Source organism: Mastomys coucha, unplaced genomic scaffold (assembly GCF_008632895.1).
Source record: "Mastomys coucha isolate ucsf_1 unplaced genomic scaffold, UCSF_Mcou_1 pScaffold12, whole genome shotgun sequence".
Lineage (NCBI taxonomy): Eukaryota > Metazoa > Chordata > Mammalia > Rodentia > Muridae > Mastomys > Mastomys coucha.
The window spans coordinates 10818016-10833408 of record NW_022196894.1 but is presented as its reverse complement, the minus strand read 5'-3'; the positions used below and the strand labels follow the sequence as shown (position 1 = coordinate 10833408).

At 43.2% G+C, this 15393-nt stretch overlaps 1 protein-coding gene and 1 long non-coding RNA gene across 3 annotated transcripts in view; one reads left to right on the top strand and one right to left on the bottom strand.

Moving 5' to 3' along the window:
• Bmerb1 (bMERB domain containing 1) overlaps window positions 1-15393 on the bottom strand; it is a 122435-nt gene that overhangs the window by 20190 nt on the left and 86852 nt on the right. The gene's annotated exons all lie outside the window — the stretch shown is intronic.
• LOC116085604 lies at window positions 11738-12680 on the top strand. Its single transcript, XR_004116661.1, has 2 exons — window positions 11738-11852; window positions 12131-12680. It is a non-coding gene; the product is annotated as an uncharacterized LOC116085604 (long non-coding RNA).

Genomic DNA, 15393 nt, shown 5'->3' with positions numbered 1-15393 from the left:
CTATGAAAGCTAGAAGATCCTGAGCAGATGTCATACAGACCCTAAGAGAACACAAATGCCAGCCCAGAGTAGTATACCCAGCAAAACTCTCAATTACCATAGAGGGAGAAAACAAGATATTCCATGACAAAACCAAATTTAAACAATATCTTTTCACAAATCCAGCCCTACAAAGGATAATAGATGGAAAACACCAACATAAGGAGAAAAACTACACCCTTGAAGAAGCAAGAAAGTAATCTTTCAACAAATGTACACAAACGTAATTCCACCTCTAACAACAAAAATAACAGGAAGTAACAATTACTTTTCCTTTCTCTCTTTTTCTCTCTCTCTCTCTTTCTCTCTCTCTCTCTCTCTCTCTCTCTCTCTCTTTCTCTCTCTTTCTCTTTTGGTTTTTCGAGACAGGGTTTCTCTGTATAGTCCTGGCTGTCTTAGAAATCATTCCTTAGACCAGGCTGGCCTCGAACTCAGAAATCCTCCTGCCTCTACCTCCCAAGTGCTGGGACTAAAGGCATGTACCACCACAGTCCGGCTCCTTAGTATCTCTTAATATAAAAATTAATATTACCAACATATCCTAATCGATTGAAATTCAAAAATAATGAGGAATTAGAAATTTGTTGGCTGTCATCCAGTGGGTCTGTCTAATTTGGTAATTGGAGAAATAGGCCCAATATTGTATAATCCATATACACTTTCTGCTTGTTTGTACATGACAGCGTTTTGCTGCTCTTGAAGTCATGCTTCTCCTATCTGAGCCTCCCTATTAGTAGTATTGTTTATTTGATGTTTTTACACTATACTATGATTTTCAGAGCAGTTTACATATTTTAAAAGTATTTATATAGCCAAATGAAACGTAGACAATTAACTTGGGAGGTGGTTGGTAAGAGAACAACAAAGATGAGACTGAATACTTTGCTTGTCATTTGTAACTCTTGTATCAAGTTTGAAGAAGAGGACTTTATAAGTTACTCTTTCTCTAAGATGAATTCTTTTCAAAATCATCACAGCCAATGAATCAGATTCTTACCCTCACCTAATGTCTGTGCCACCCCCCAAGCAGAACCATTGTTCTTGGAAACAGCTGGTGAATGACTTCATCAATAGACCATCTTAATACACACACCATTTCTTAAATGAATATAATCTGTTCCCTTTGGCCTGAGAATGAAGACAATCACTCAAGTCAAATAGCTTTGACCATGGCAGGAAAGCTGTATCCAAAAATCAAGCCTACAATTCATTCCTTGGTGCAGCAGAACTATCAACTCTCAGCTTAGCTACGATGGAGGTAAAATCCTTTGGTGATGTGAGGGACATTGAAGTACAGCCTTATTACAATGAATTCCAATGTCTAAAAATTGTTCTTATTTTGGGTTTGTACCACAGTAAAAGCCAAGATTTTAAGCTCTACTAAAAATAAAACAAGCAAAAAGACTATCAATTTATGTTCATTAAAAAAACTAATAATGATATATTATTTTAAAATATACAGTTAATTAATAAACATAAATATGTTTGGAGTTATTTAAAATTTATATTGAGAAAAATGTATGTATTTTCAGTACTGCTGTAGACAAGCATCTACATAAGACTGTTCAAGTGATTATTGTTTTATATCAAACAACTTTTTAATACTCATTTTTATTGTTACAATATTTTATAAATTTTAAATAATATAATAAAATAAAAAAGAAAGATATGGCAGGTATTGAAGGGGGGTCTCTGGGAGGAGTTGGGGTACAAAAGGGAAAGAATGTGATGTATTTTTATTTACTTAAAATATGTTTTTAAATGTTAACATATTCAGAAAAATTGAAATTATGTATCTTTTCTCATCATAATGCAATAAATCTTAAATCAATTAAAAAAGAAAAAAGAAAGGTAAAGGGGAAGAAAAAAAAGAAACCAATATGCCAAACATAAAGAATTATGGTATTGGAGGAAGAATGTCCTAAATGACTCAGCTCTGGCAAGACCAAGGTCCCAGGATTGGACAAAGACTGGGTACGTTAGGGTCTGATCACTCCTCTCCTCGAGCCCAGGGTAACCTTGAAAGTAGACAGGAAGTCAACGGACTTACTTGTAGACAAGGGAGTCCACTATCTGGAGGTCAAGGAATCTAGCCATGAGATGCACCATGGTGCAATGAGCCACCAGTTCTAAACAAAACCCCTGGACAACAAAACTCCATGTGAACCTCAGGAAAGGCACTGCTACAGACTCTTCTCTGTTTATTCTTGAATATCCTTACCCCCTCTTGGGAAGATAGTTGTTACACAAACTTCATGCTCAAATTACCTTTAATGAGGAGGACATTAATGTAAGATTTAAAAACAGAACAGGCAACAAGGCAGCGCTGTTAGTCACCCTTTCGTAGCTGAGGAGTATGTACTGACGCTTCCCCTTCGCTCTGGTAGCAGACTACCCTCCTGGCCATGATAACCTATTGGCCTATTTTTGAGACAAGTTCCCCAGGGTCTGGGTCAAAGGCAACCCCCTGGACTTCTCAAACACCAGGCCCCAGTCCTCATCCAGCTCAGAACTTTGGTGAAGCTCATACAGGTGTGTAAGTATTCCATGAGCCTGGAAGCCTGACACATAGTCAAAACTTAAATGAACAGATTGAGAAAAACAGGAATCCTAGTACCTTGTAGGTCCCCCTGGAAAACTCCACTACTTCATGTATGGAAATAAGGCACAAATGACTACCAGCCAGTACAAGATTTAAGGGAAGTCAATGAAAGGGTGGAGGATATTCACCCCACAGTCCCTGACCCATATACTCTGTTAAGTATGCTATCACCAGGCATACTTAACACTGTCTTGGACTTAAAAGATGGTTTGTTTGTTTGTTTGTTTTTTTTTAAAGTATATCTCTGGCCCCTAAAAGTCAACCATAACCTGAAAACCTTGGGATGTTGTTGAGTCACCCATGTTCCTATAAATAACCTCAATACTCTCATTGGTTCACCAAGGGGACTTGACACAGTTGTAACTGTGGTCTGTCATGGTGCACTTTCTGGAGTAAAGAGACATTTGATCACATTTCCCCAGGAAACAGTCCCACAACAAAGGCTGACACTGATTGATAAAAAGCCAGTAACGTACTTTGTGTGACCTTCTTTGTGTACCATCCAATTGTCCTAGAGAAATATGGCCACTCCCACCCCCCATCAAAGAAAAATGGAGAAAAATTACAGCAAATGGAGACCATCACTACTATAACTGGATATGATGCAAAGATCAACAGATTGTTGGGAGCCCAGCCTCAGCAGATACATCTAAATCACAGCATCTGAATCTGTGGTTCAGAAAAAATCATGGAAGAGAAGGTGGAAAGATTCTAAGAGCTAGAACACCAGGAAGTCTGATGTAAAACAGTCTATCCTAGAAATGTCTGCAGAAATAATAGCAGAACAATGATAATATCAATGGACACATTAATGTGGACTGGGAAAAATTTGGGAAGACCCCACCCTAGACAAAAAACTACAGGCAATTAATGGTTGCTGGGAGAAAGGGAATTGACTTTTCTTTCAGATGAACCCCCTTTTTTTTTAAAGATTATTTTATTTATTATACGTAAGTACACTGTAACTGTCTTCAGGCACTCCAGAAGAGGGCATCAGATCTCATTACGGGTGGTTGTGAGCCACCATGTGGTTGCTGGGATTTGAACTCAGGACCTTTGGAAGAGCAGTCAGTGCTCTTAACCGCTGAGCCATCTCGCCAGCCCCTAGATGAACCTCTTATTGGTTGTCCAATGCAGAGTGGTTAGCCCTGAAACAATATACACACAAACAACAAAAATAGACTCAGCAAGTTTGTGTGTGTGTGTATGTGTATATGTGTATGTATATATATATATGTATATATATACATATATGTATAAAATAATAGTCGAAGAAGAAGAGGCAATCAATGTGGAGTTGGGGTGTAGGAGGCATGTAGGGCCTTGAGCTCACAGATAAACACTAGGGGAACCAGGGATGTTAAACACGCAGGGTTGTATCTTCAAAGCGGGAGATGTATAACCTGTTTTCTACCCAGAAGGCTGGGGAGAGGATGTGGTTAATAACCTGGTGACCTTTGCACTATGTGTGTGGCTGAGACCACACCAGATCCTACTCAGACCTTTATTATGAGCTTTTTTTTCTTAGTCAATCTACAGAACCCATCTTTATGGATGGTGTTATATGTATTTTACAAAGAATTTTGATGTAGTTGTGTATTAAGCTTTATTGTGTACACTGCATTGCATTAATTATCATCAGAAAATTTTCACCAAATTGTGCTCTGCTTAAATATACCTAAAATAAATACTTGAGGTCAGACTCAAAGTTTGAACTGAATCATTTTGAGCTGAACGCCTACTGTTTCTCACTGTAGTTACTATCTTAGTTACTCTGCTGGCTTTGGTGGCACACAATGTGAGGGGCTTAACCCTCAGAGAAGGCAAATAGAACCAGGAGGTAGGAGTTTAGCCATCTTACCCAAGGGGCTGAGACTGTGAGAGAAAGAGAACCATGGGTTCTCTCAATTCTCTGAGACAAGATAATTTATACAATTGAAATCTATGTTAAGATCCAAAGAAGCAAAATACTCAGAGCAATAGCTCTGCAGCTTTGTACAAGTGATTGTGAAATTCAATCCCTGGTTTGTGTTGGGTCTTAAACTTAGGAAAAATGGCTGAGGCACCCATTTAACATATCAAAGCAGACTCTACCTGATACAAAGTCATTCTGGTTGTCATATCTTATCCCTATCCTAAACTCTCCAACCCTAGCATTGGGCTGGGCTTCCCTTCCCCCAGCCTCTCTGATCCCTATATAAGCTAGCCATTTCATTCCTCATCTTCTGGCCTCTTGGCTTCTGGCTCTCCCCACTTCCTATGCCCACATGGCCTGGTTCAGTCTGCCGGCCAAGTTCACTCTGCTCTCAGGATGCCTCTGGCTGTGCTCTCCATCATATCCACAATAAACCTTCTCCTCCACCATCCATAGAAATGTCATGTCCTTACTCTATTCTTTTTATTCAGTTTCCTAAACAAGGAACTGCAGTATTGTTAACTAGAAGTACACAGGAGCTGATGTGAAAAGAGAAGGGAAATAAAATCCCTGTAATTATTTTACAACCTGGACTACCATGATGTATTGCTTTGACCTTAGGCAGAATGAAAGTTCTTGGCCAGACATGTATTGGCAGGTCTTGGCAGGGCTAGCCAAGTGGACCCTATGGCCACTCCAGTTTCCCAGCAGTCATCAAGCCAGGCACTCTTAGGGCTCACTCTCTGGAGCTTTGACCAGAACTCAGAACTCCCTCTGTCCTGCAGCCTTCACACCTTCAGGGGGTGAGTGGCTCCCAAGATAACACCTGGGTTTCAGGGAATGGCAGGTTGGGCTCTGCCACAGCATGATCTCCAGGGCTCAGCTGCCCTAGTGTTTAGTTGTTTTGTTTTCCTTCACAGTGTGAATAACTTATGACTGCTTCATGGGGACATTTAAAATAGGCCCAACTCTCAATATAGGAACAAATATAGGCTCTAGTACATGTAGAACCTTCAGCTAGTTCTGGAACATATGCCCTCCCCACTCCCCTTTCTTTGTTTCTCTTTATGATCCTAGGTGTCCTGGAACTTACTCTGTAGAACAGAATGGCCTTGAACTCAGAGAACCATCTGTCTCTGCCTTCCAAGTCCTGGAATTGAAGGTGCATGCCACTCTGCATGGCTTTATTTTCAAGGCAAGGAAACTCAATGAAAAAGGACACTCCTTCCAATTTATTCCCAAGCTGCTCATGTTCCATCTATTCCAACTTTCTGTTGACTAGACTCCATCCATGAGGACCTCATGCTAATGTTTCCTTCCTCTTGTTACATCTTCTCCACATTCACAGCCCCTCTGTAACACTCTTTCCCTGGTTAGGTCACTCTCCATTCTCAGGGTACCTCTATCTTTCATGTGCTAATTTGTATATGAGGCCACTTGTAGTCTTTGGATACTTTGTGGGTTCTTCTTTCTTCCATCCTTCTCCATCCTTTTACTACTCTTGCAACCCCCTAACACTAGATAAAGAAAAAGGGATAGAGAGGAAAGAAGGTGATGCTATCATTATACTACTTCTTTTGACTGGGGACATCTAGTTCCTTGGGGCAAGTTTGATTTTTATCATCAGGATATCTAATTTCTTCTTCCTTCCTTCCTTCCTTCCTTCCTTCCTTCCTCCCTTCCTTCCTTTCTTCCTTCCTCCTTTCTTTCCTTCTTTCTTCTTCTTCTTCTTCTCCTTCTTCTTCTTCTTCTTCTTCTTCTTCTTCTTCTTCTTCTTCTTCTTCTTCTTCTTCTTCTTCTTCTTCTTTTCTTCTTCTTCTTCTTCTCCTCCTCCTCCTCCTTCTTCTTCTTCTCCTTCTTCCTCTCTCTCTCTCTCTCTCTCTCTCTCTCTCTCTCTCTCTCTCTCTCTCTCTCTCTCTTTTGCTCACAACTACTTAACAAACTTGAACCAATAACCCACTCTGCCCTCAGGGCCCTAGCATTTACATGCCTTCTGAAAAGTCCTCAGAATTCCCAATGCCACACAATCACAGAAACTCTCTGCTGCTGGCAAAAATCATACCCCTGCTAGAATGCACGGTAAACCATAGTCAGCTGTGTGAGCAGCCTGAAGCAGCCCCATATCCTATACCCGGGATAAAAACAAAAACATATTTCTATAACATTTCTGTGTTTTTTAAAAGAAAACGAACTTCTAAAATTCTTATTTTGTTACCACAGTCATCAGTTACTGTTGAGTCTCAGTCTTCCTTACAGACACCCATTTTGAATGAGGATGTGTAAACTGGAACTCTAAAGCTACCCACCATGACTGCAAGACTCTGATTCCTCTTCAGTATACCCAATAAATTGCCATTTAATTTAAATACATAGCAGAGTCTTGTTTTTGAAGACTAATTTCTGCCTATCAGTTTTATCTCTTCTCCTGGGGGTCAGGGATCTTGAATGCCCAAGCTATTTCTAGTCTCTTTATCCTGTCTACGATGTTCATCATGGCCTCATGGCCAACAAAAAAACAGTCTTTTAAGTCAAGTGAAATAATGTATAGAATATCCTTGAGAAATCATAGTGGGAGAGGGGAACCGTGATTGGAGTGTCCCCCATTGTTTTCATAGTAGCACTTATGTCCCTGAGATCATGTAGCAGTCAAAATTTATTCTTTGCCCGTTTATGAATTGTTAGGTGTGGTGGCACATGCTTTTACTTCCAATACTCAGGAGGCAAAAGCAGGTGGATCTCTATGAGTTTGAGGCCAGCCAGTCTACATAGGGAGTTCCAGGACAGCCAGAACTTCATAGTGAGACCTTATGAAAAAAGTGAATAGAAAATAAACCAATTAAAACAAGGCAGTAATAGTGAACTGCTGGGACTTCTGCCTCTAGAGAGCACACAGGATTAGCCAGCCTAGGAGGAAAGCCTGGAGAAGCTGTGCCTGGTGCTGGCAGGAGGCAGAAGGCAGGAGGCAGGAGGCAAAATGAGTTTGTCACTGAGACTACAGGTGCTTTCTCTCTGTTGCCTGCCAAATTACACATCCATCCAGTGGCACTAATTTCTCATTCCATTTAATAATCAAAAGCCCCATCTTTTAATGGTTTCCCTTGGAAATCCCCTGTCGATTTATAGATAGGCAAAGCTCCCTATTCAGACCATAGTCCTGGGGGAGGAAAGTAGGGTAGGAAATGGGGATCTAAGCCGGGCTCAGGCAAAACACTGACCGGGAATAAACAGAGTGAAAGCAGGGATACAAAGATCCCCATTCGAGAAGGGTCCTGGCACATCTGTGAAGTTACAACATGAAGGAAGCATCATGGGGAGGGTGAGGGCTGAAGAATGCTAAGAGAGATGAGAGTTAATGTTGAATGAAACTCAATCTCAGCAACAGCATTAAGTGGTGAGACATTTATGAGGTGATAGGTCAGAGAGCTCTGCCCTAGAGGATGGGCTCAGTGGCCTTATAAGAGCCTGAGGGGTGGGGCCAAGGTGATGGTTCAGCTGGTCAAAGTCTGACAACTTGATCCCTAGAACCTGGCAGAAGTCATGTAGGGGAAGGCTGTGATAAGCAAGTGAGCTTTCTGGAGTGGCCCACCATCTCCCCACCATGGCTATGATGGGTATGCTCTAAAGAGGCAAGGACCCTAGGGTCTTCGTCCTAGGATTGCTTTGTGCTGATATGCCTTCCCATGCTATATTCCTCGTTTATCTGACATGGCGTAGAAAAACCCTCATTGCCTATAGTTCCCTGGGCATTTACTCACTCTGTTGGGCAGATTTCCTACACAATCAATATGAAGATGTACTTTCACATAATGATGCTGTTTAGATGAATTGATGATTTCATAATTCCTGATAATGATTTTATAGAACTCCTGGAGTGATTCAAATAATTTAAAACCTCCTGTAGAATTAAAAAAAAATCTGAATAGAGTTCTGAAAAACTTCCTATGTTACAACCTAAAAACACTGAGACAAGAAATAGGCTTGGAACAGTCAAGGGAAACATTCCTTCTAGATTAGGAACGAGGCCACTAATCTTGCTAACTAAGATCATAAAATATGATTGGGCAATTTATTATGGATGCAAGAACAGAAAATAAATGATTGACTACTTTATCTATACAAGACTTCAAAATAATAAGACACAAGACAGATGATTTGTTTCTTGACAAAAACCTTACTTAAAAACTATTGCTTTGCCGGGCAGTGGTGGCGCACGCCTTTATTCCCAGCACTTGGGAGGCAGAGGCAGGCCGATTTCTGAGTTCGAGGCCAGCCTGGTCTACAGAGTGAGTTCCAGGACAGCCAGGGATACACAGAGAAACCCTATCTCAAAAAACCAAAAAAACTATTGCTTTAAACTTACAAGGAACTTGTGGAGCTAGAAAATAGATAAGGAATGTTTAGTCATGTAAAAGTCTTAAGGGAAAGACATGTAAACCATTCTAATATAACTCCTTAAACCTTATTGACCTACGACGTGAACTATTGCTTTGAACTTTCTATGAACTTACGGAATATAAAAATGTTTAGAAAACCATGTAGTCAATTGTCTTGCTGTAACTCCCTCTTGTGTAACATTTATCTGCAAGTTAATTTTTTTTCTTACATAGAGAATTTTTGTCTGAAAAGGTATAAAAGCTGAGAGTAAAAATAAAGGGTGAGAGTCAGCTCTTTGGGGCCCTGCTCCATTCACTGACTGTATATATATATAAATATATATTTGTTTATATGTATATATGTGTATGTATGTATGTGTATATGTAGGTATGTGTATATATATGATGTTTTTATGCATGTACATGTGAAATTGATGATACTTGTGGGCTAGAGTACCTTTCTGCTTTATCGTGTGTGTGTGTGTGTGTGTGTGTGTGTGTGTGTGTGTGTGACTTTTCTTTCTTGCCAGATCACAAAGAGTTAATGAGCTCCAAGACTCTTGCCAGTTTGCCATGCCCCTAAGTTAAAGAGCTAAGAGCTTCTTACCACCAACCAAAGTAGTTAAATTCCTCCTTTTTTTAATCCCCTGCTGTAGCAGCAGGAATTAACTGCCAGAAGCCATCAGCTTTGGCCTCTAAGAGTTAAAAGAGTTCTGAGTTTCTTGCCAGTCCCAGGAAGTGCTGGTCCCACTGAATCAAGCTTTGTTCCCTCAGAGAAAAGTTTGCTACTGCTGACTCCCACAGGCACTTACTTAGAAGCACTGTACCCTGTCTCCTCACAGCTCCCACATTCCCTTACAGCTAAGGCCTACCACAAGCTGGCTAATTGTTTATGTTAATATTTTATTTTATAACCGTATTATGAATATTAATGGCTGCATCATTATAGACTTTGATTTTTATATATTTTCATCTTCACACAAGTCTCTTACCTCCCATGTTTTTGTTTTTGAGTTTGAATGGGCAGTTGCATGTGGAGGCCAGGGGGAGCCTCAGTATCCTTGCTCAGATGCTTCCCACCTGACTTTATGAACCAGGGTCACTCATTGCCCTGGATCTCACTGATTAAGCTAGTCTTGCTGGCGGGTAAACCTCACGGGTCATCTTGTCTGAACCTCTCAGGGCTAGAATCACAGACACGCATTGCCACCTCTTTTTTATGTAGGCTCTGTGGATTCTCATTGTCTTAGGTTCTCATGTTTCTGCATCAAGTGTGTTACCAGTAGACAGAGGGCTCCTCAGTACATTGCTTGCTTGTGAGATGTACTGTATGCATGCCTGATTTGGATGCTGATTCATGGCTGTATATTCTTTCCACATATAACTAGGCCACAAAACAAAAAAAAAAATTTGTGCTTTCTACCTCTGATAAAATTTGAGTTGCTTCCGGGTTTGCTTTGAGTGTTCCATTGCAAACAAGGCTCTTAGGGGCATTGTGGAGCCTTTGTCTGCTGCCCACATGTAAGGGTTTTTGTTCACCTCCCATGTGTTTTTCTACCTTTATTTCTTGATATGATATAGCAATGTGTGTTTCAAAGCAGCAACAGCAAAATCAAAGTATTAAGTTTGGGATGTAACTCAGTGGTAGAACACTCACCCAGCACGTTCAAGATCCTAGTTCACAGACTGGAGAGTTGTTTTGTGGGTTGATAGGTGGGAAGAGGGTCTTACTAAATAGACCTGGCTGGTCTCCAACTCAACCGTCCTCTTGCTTCTGCCTCCCAAATGCTCTGATAACAGATGTGTACCAACACATCGAGCTCATAGACAATTTTTGTGTGTATGTGAGATGTTTGACCCTTTCACCTTGTGCTGCATCCCACCCTGTGTCACAGCTCTAGGCCTGAGCTCTCTTTATATGACCTAAACCTACCCCACACTCTGTAAAGCATTCAAAAATTCCTCAGGGGAGTTAGGCATGAGGGCAACAATATACTCCTGAGTCCCAGTACTCAGGAAGTTGGAGCAGGAAGACAATGTGTTTGAGGCCATCCTGACCTACATAAGAAGACACCACCTTAAAACAAACAAAATGAAAATAGGGATCTAGCCATCTCATGGTCTGTCTTCTCTCCTCTCTCTTGCTCCTCCATCCACTCCTGTTCTCTCTAGACTTCTTCCTTAGTTCCCTTACTGCTCCTCCATTCTTTGATCTTTTGTCCAAAAGATCGTCTGTAATGAAGGGTATCTCTTCATGTGGGGCAAGTGGACCATGCTACCAGACAGAAAAACTGGTAAGGTTGAGTGAGCTCAGACTTTGTGAATCTCAGAATTGAGGACGGTAGGCATGGAGCCACTCATTGCCTACTTCTACCTGTTCTGTAACATGTAAACATGACACTCCCAGAGTTCTTAAGAGGCAGGATGCCGCCCCGGCATCTTCACACCTGGCTCAAGCAACAATGATTTATTCTGAGATATACTATTTAAAATTAGAATGCAGCAGGGCAGAGTGTGGCTGAGACATGTTACATAAACACTGTTTTGTTCTTAGCTTGAAGCTCTTCCTAACAGGTTAAAGGGAAGAGAAAGACAGATTTGTGGGGTGGTGAGCTGTGCAGTCTGGTCCCAGTCGAGCACGACTCCCCCCATTCCCCCGCCCCCGCCCCTGCTCCGCCCCGCCCTGGTGCACAGCGACTCCCCCCGCTCCGCCCCCGCCCCGCCCCGACCTGGTGGGCGGTGACTTCCACCTTCAAGGGTCGGTAGGAGTTTGGCCACACCTCCTGGGTCCCTGGCTCCTGTTGCAACTACAGCCTCCCACAGCCCTGCAGAGAGGTGTGTGGCCATTAGTCACGTAGGCAATGCCCCAAACTCCAGGTATTCGGTGTGGACTCCACCACCACAGTTACCAGGCAGCAGCAAGGTAGCCCAGCTCACTATAAAAGGAGCTGCTAGCCCCCTCCTTACTCTCTTGCCTCTCTTACCCTCTTGTTCTTACTCTCACTTCTCACCTTCCTGCTCCCCTCCTCCCTTCCCCCTCTCTCCACATGGCCATGGCTGGCCTCTGCTTCTCTACTCTTCTCCCTCTCTCTGCCTGAAAACCATAGACTGTCTCTGCTCACCAGAACCCGCCGTGCTGGAGCAATGGAACAGGTTTCCCTCCAAAGAGCCACGCATCTAACCTCCCGCACTTCCTAACAGGTTAAAGAGAAGAGAAAGACACAGATTTGTGGGAGGTCTCTCAGTGCTCCAGCCATGACTATCAGCCAAATCAAGCAGCCCATCAAGCAACTGGCCAGACTCTCTCCTCCCCCACGGTAACCTGCCTGAGCTTTCCTTCTACTCTTTTCCCTTCGGCCTCCGGTGCGAGAGTCTGCTCTCAGCTCTTCCTTGACATACAGCAGCATCTGGGATGTCCAAGAGTAAGAACCTGCCGTCCCTGGACTCCATGCAGCCCAGGGACCCCAGATCTGGCTCTTTCATGGCCTCCTGAGGCATCTATGGTGGCCAAGAGTCAGAGCCAGACTCCAGCAGGACCGCAGGAACCCCACATTGCGCCTTTTCCTCACCTCTGGGAGCGGGATCCTGCAGCTTCTCAGACAGTCCAGTGTCCACCCGGCGGTTCCGTGAGGTCCATGCAATCAGACTTCCGGCATCCCACTTCTCCCAGTGGCCCTAACCCGAAGCGAATGTGGGACCCCACTTTTTGGTCCCACACAGATTATTAATTAAAAGAGTGATATAGTTTGGGCACAGTGGTAAAGTTGGACTTGTTCAGTTTTAAAAAAGGGTCTCATGTAGCCCAGGCTGGCCTTCAGGCTTATATAGCCAAGGATAACCTTGAACTTCTGATCCATCCAGGAGTGCCTTTAGTGTGGGGAATGAACCCAGGGCTTCCTTTACAACTAGGCAAGCATTCACTCTACCACTTGTGCTACACACTCAACTCTACAGACTTATCAGAGCTTATCCAGAGCCAGCCCAGCATCAGAGACTCTTGGGACAGCCCTTTAGCCTAAGCTTCTCCCAGGGGAGGAGCTTTCAGGGAGAAGAAGCCATCATAGTACCTCACCCTCCCTCAGAACACAGTGCCAGGGGTTAAAGGAAAGAGCTTTCATATTTGCCCCTTGCTACAGGACTGCTAGGGAGACACAGTTGTCCCCTTTGTACAAATGGAGAAACTGAGGCTGCATCAGGGCAAATATTTGTTCTAGGCCACACAAGTTAGTAATAGAAACTAGACCTAAAACGATTGATTTGTCCCTATCCTCACTCTGCAGAGAGCCCAGATCTTATCACTATCAGCTTATCAGTTTATCAGAAACTATGCAAACCTGGGCATAGTGACTTGATCTCTCTATGCCACAGTTCTTCATCTATAAAATGAGTATAAGACATCCTCCTCCTCCAGAGTGTGAGCATCAAAACCTCAGTACCCAGGGGATCATCCTCTGCCTGCCTCCAGACCTGTAAGGATCAATATGTCCATATCCAGGGACTCTCGCTAAGCATAGTGCTGTCTACAGTGTGTTCATCTGCTGTCCCTCTTGGGATCTTGGTCAGGTTCCTGGGACTTGCAATTTTCCTCAGACATTATGCTTCTTAATGACATGGTTCTAGGATTCAAGCACAGCTTTGGAAATATTAGAATCCTAGGACCTGAGGTATATCTTGAGATATACCCTTCACACAATTATCTTCATTATCTGATGCAGTTCTGACTCAGGCTGATTAAATGCTGCAAAACCTGGAGCATGCTGAGAGGCAGGCCACATATCCTTTTTATGAAAATCCAGTCAGCAGGTGAAGCGTAGACATAACCAGCCCACCGCAGGCTGAAGGGAGGCTGAAGATATTTCATCTTCTGAAACCCAGATAAACAGTGGGAACAAGGAAGGATAGGAGACAAAGAAAACTAAGCCAGGCAGCCAAGGGCTGCAGGAGTTATTACAAGCTAATGATCCGTGGCTGGGATGAAAAGAAAGAGCATGAGCCTGAGGTTGCAGCAGCAGGACAGGAAGGGAGGAACAAGTGTGTCCAGAACAGCCCTAGCATTAGCCTCCAGCTGCCTGCTGGCTGCTGCTGTGGGGCTGCAGGGGTAGGAGGAGATGGGAGGGTTGTGAGACCCAGGAGCTCTGTGACTTCTAGGAACTTTCATAAAGACACACAAACCTCAACAAAGAGATCTCAAAATGCCATTCTGTAGGTTCAGAGCAAGAGGGCAAGCTAAAAGGAAGACACACAGCCCTGAGGGCTCCTTTATGACCATAGCCTTGGAACCTGACTGTGGCATATAACTTTATTTCATGGGCCTGGGTGTCTTGATATATCTTTTTGTTAGGAAGCACTTACTGTGAGCCAAGGCCCAGGAGAAGACTCAAGAAATATCAATATTGTGAGCGTCATAGCTAACAAAGAGCAGTAGAAGAGTGGAAGGACCCATTTGGGCTTCCTAGTTGTGGGTGCATTCCATCACATTTGAAGAAGCATGGCATCAGAAACCTAAGACAGCTGTCACATCACATCTACCACTAGGAAGCAAAGAGATGAGTGCTGCTTCCCAAGTGGCTTTCTCCTGTCTCCTTTTTCATTCAGTCTGTGTTCCCTGCTCAATGAGTGGTGTTCCCCACATTGAGCAATGGTCACCCTACCTCAGTTAAACCCCTGTGGAAACTCCCTCATACACACCCACAGCTGTGTCCCTGGGATGATTCTAAATCCATTCCAGTTGGCAATCAAAATGAACCATTACAGAGGTCCCCAGGAACCCTTGCAGAGATAAGGCTTCAGAGCAAGCTCCTAGTGGCTGGCTTAGGATTTGCAAGTCCCAAACAATAATTCTGCATCCTGGATCTACAATCTCTCACAGGCTCTTGTGTTAAAGGATTAACAAGCATGGTGTTGTTAGAAGGTGATGGAGGCTAGTAAGAGGAAGTTAGGTCCTGGAAGGAATTCTTTCCTCAAGTATTATAGGACCCCATCTCTTCTACCTCCCCTTCAAAGGTATCCTGCTTCATCCCAGGCTCACAGCAATGAGGTCAATGATCACAGAACTGAAACAATGAGTCCAAAAAACCCTTTATGAATTCACTCTCCTAGTTGTTTGTTGTCAGAGCAGAAAGCTGCCCAGCACAGTTTCTATCTAAAGAAAGGACACCCAACTTGATTTGTGTCTGCTCCCTACACTCAGTTCAAGACAGGACCACTCCAAGGTCAAGGAGAAGGGTTTTACTGTAGATATGAAGGAGAGTTCAGCAGAGGCATCTAGAAGGGTCCAGACTGAACCAGGCCATGGCTTAGGGAGGCTGGGAAGAGAAAAGAAGAAAAGAGAGAGCAAAGAGGAGAGAGGGCAAGAAAGGGAACCAAGAACCAAGAGCTGAGGATCTAGAGCAGGCAAAAATGGCTGAGTTATATAGAAAAGGAGAAGCTGGGGAAAGGGAAGTGAACCCAGCCCCTGGGCTGGA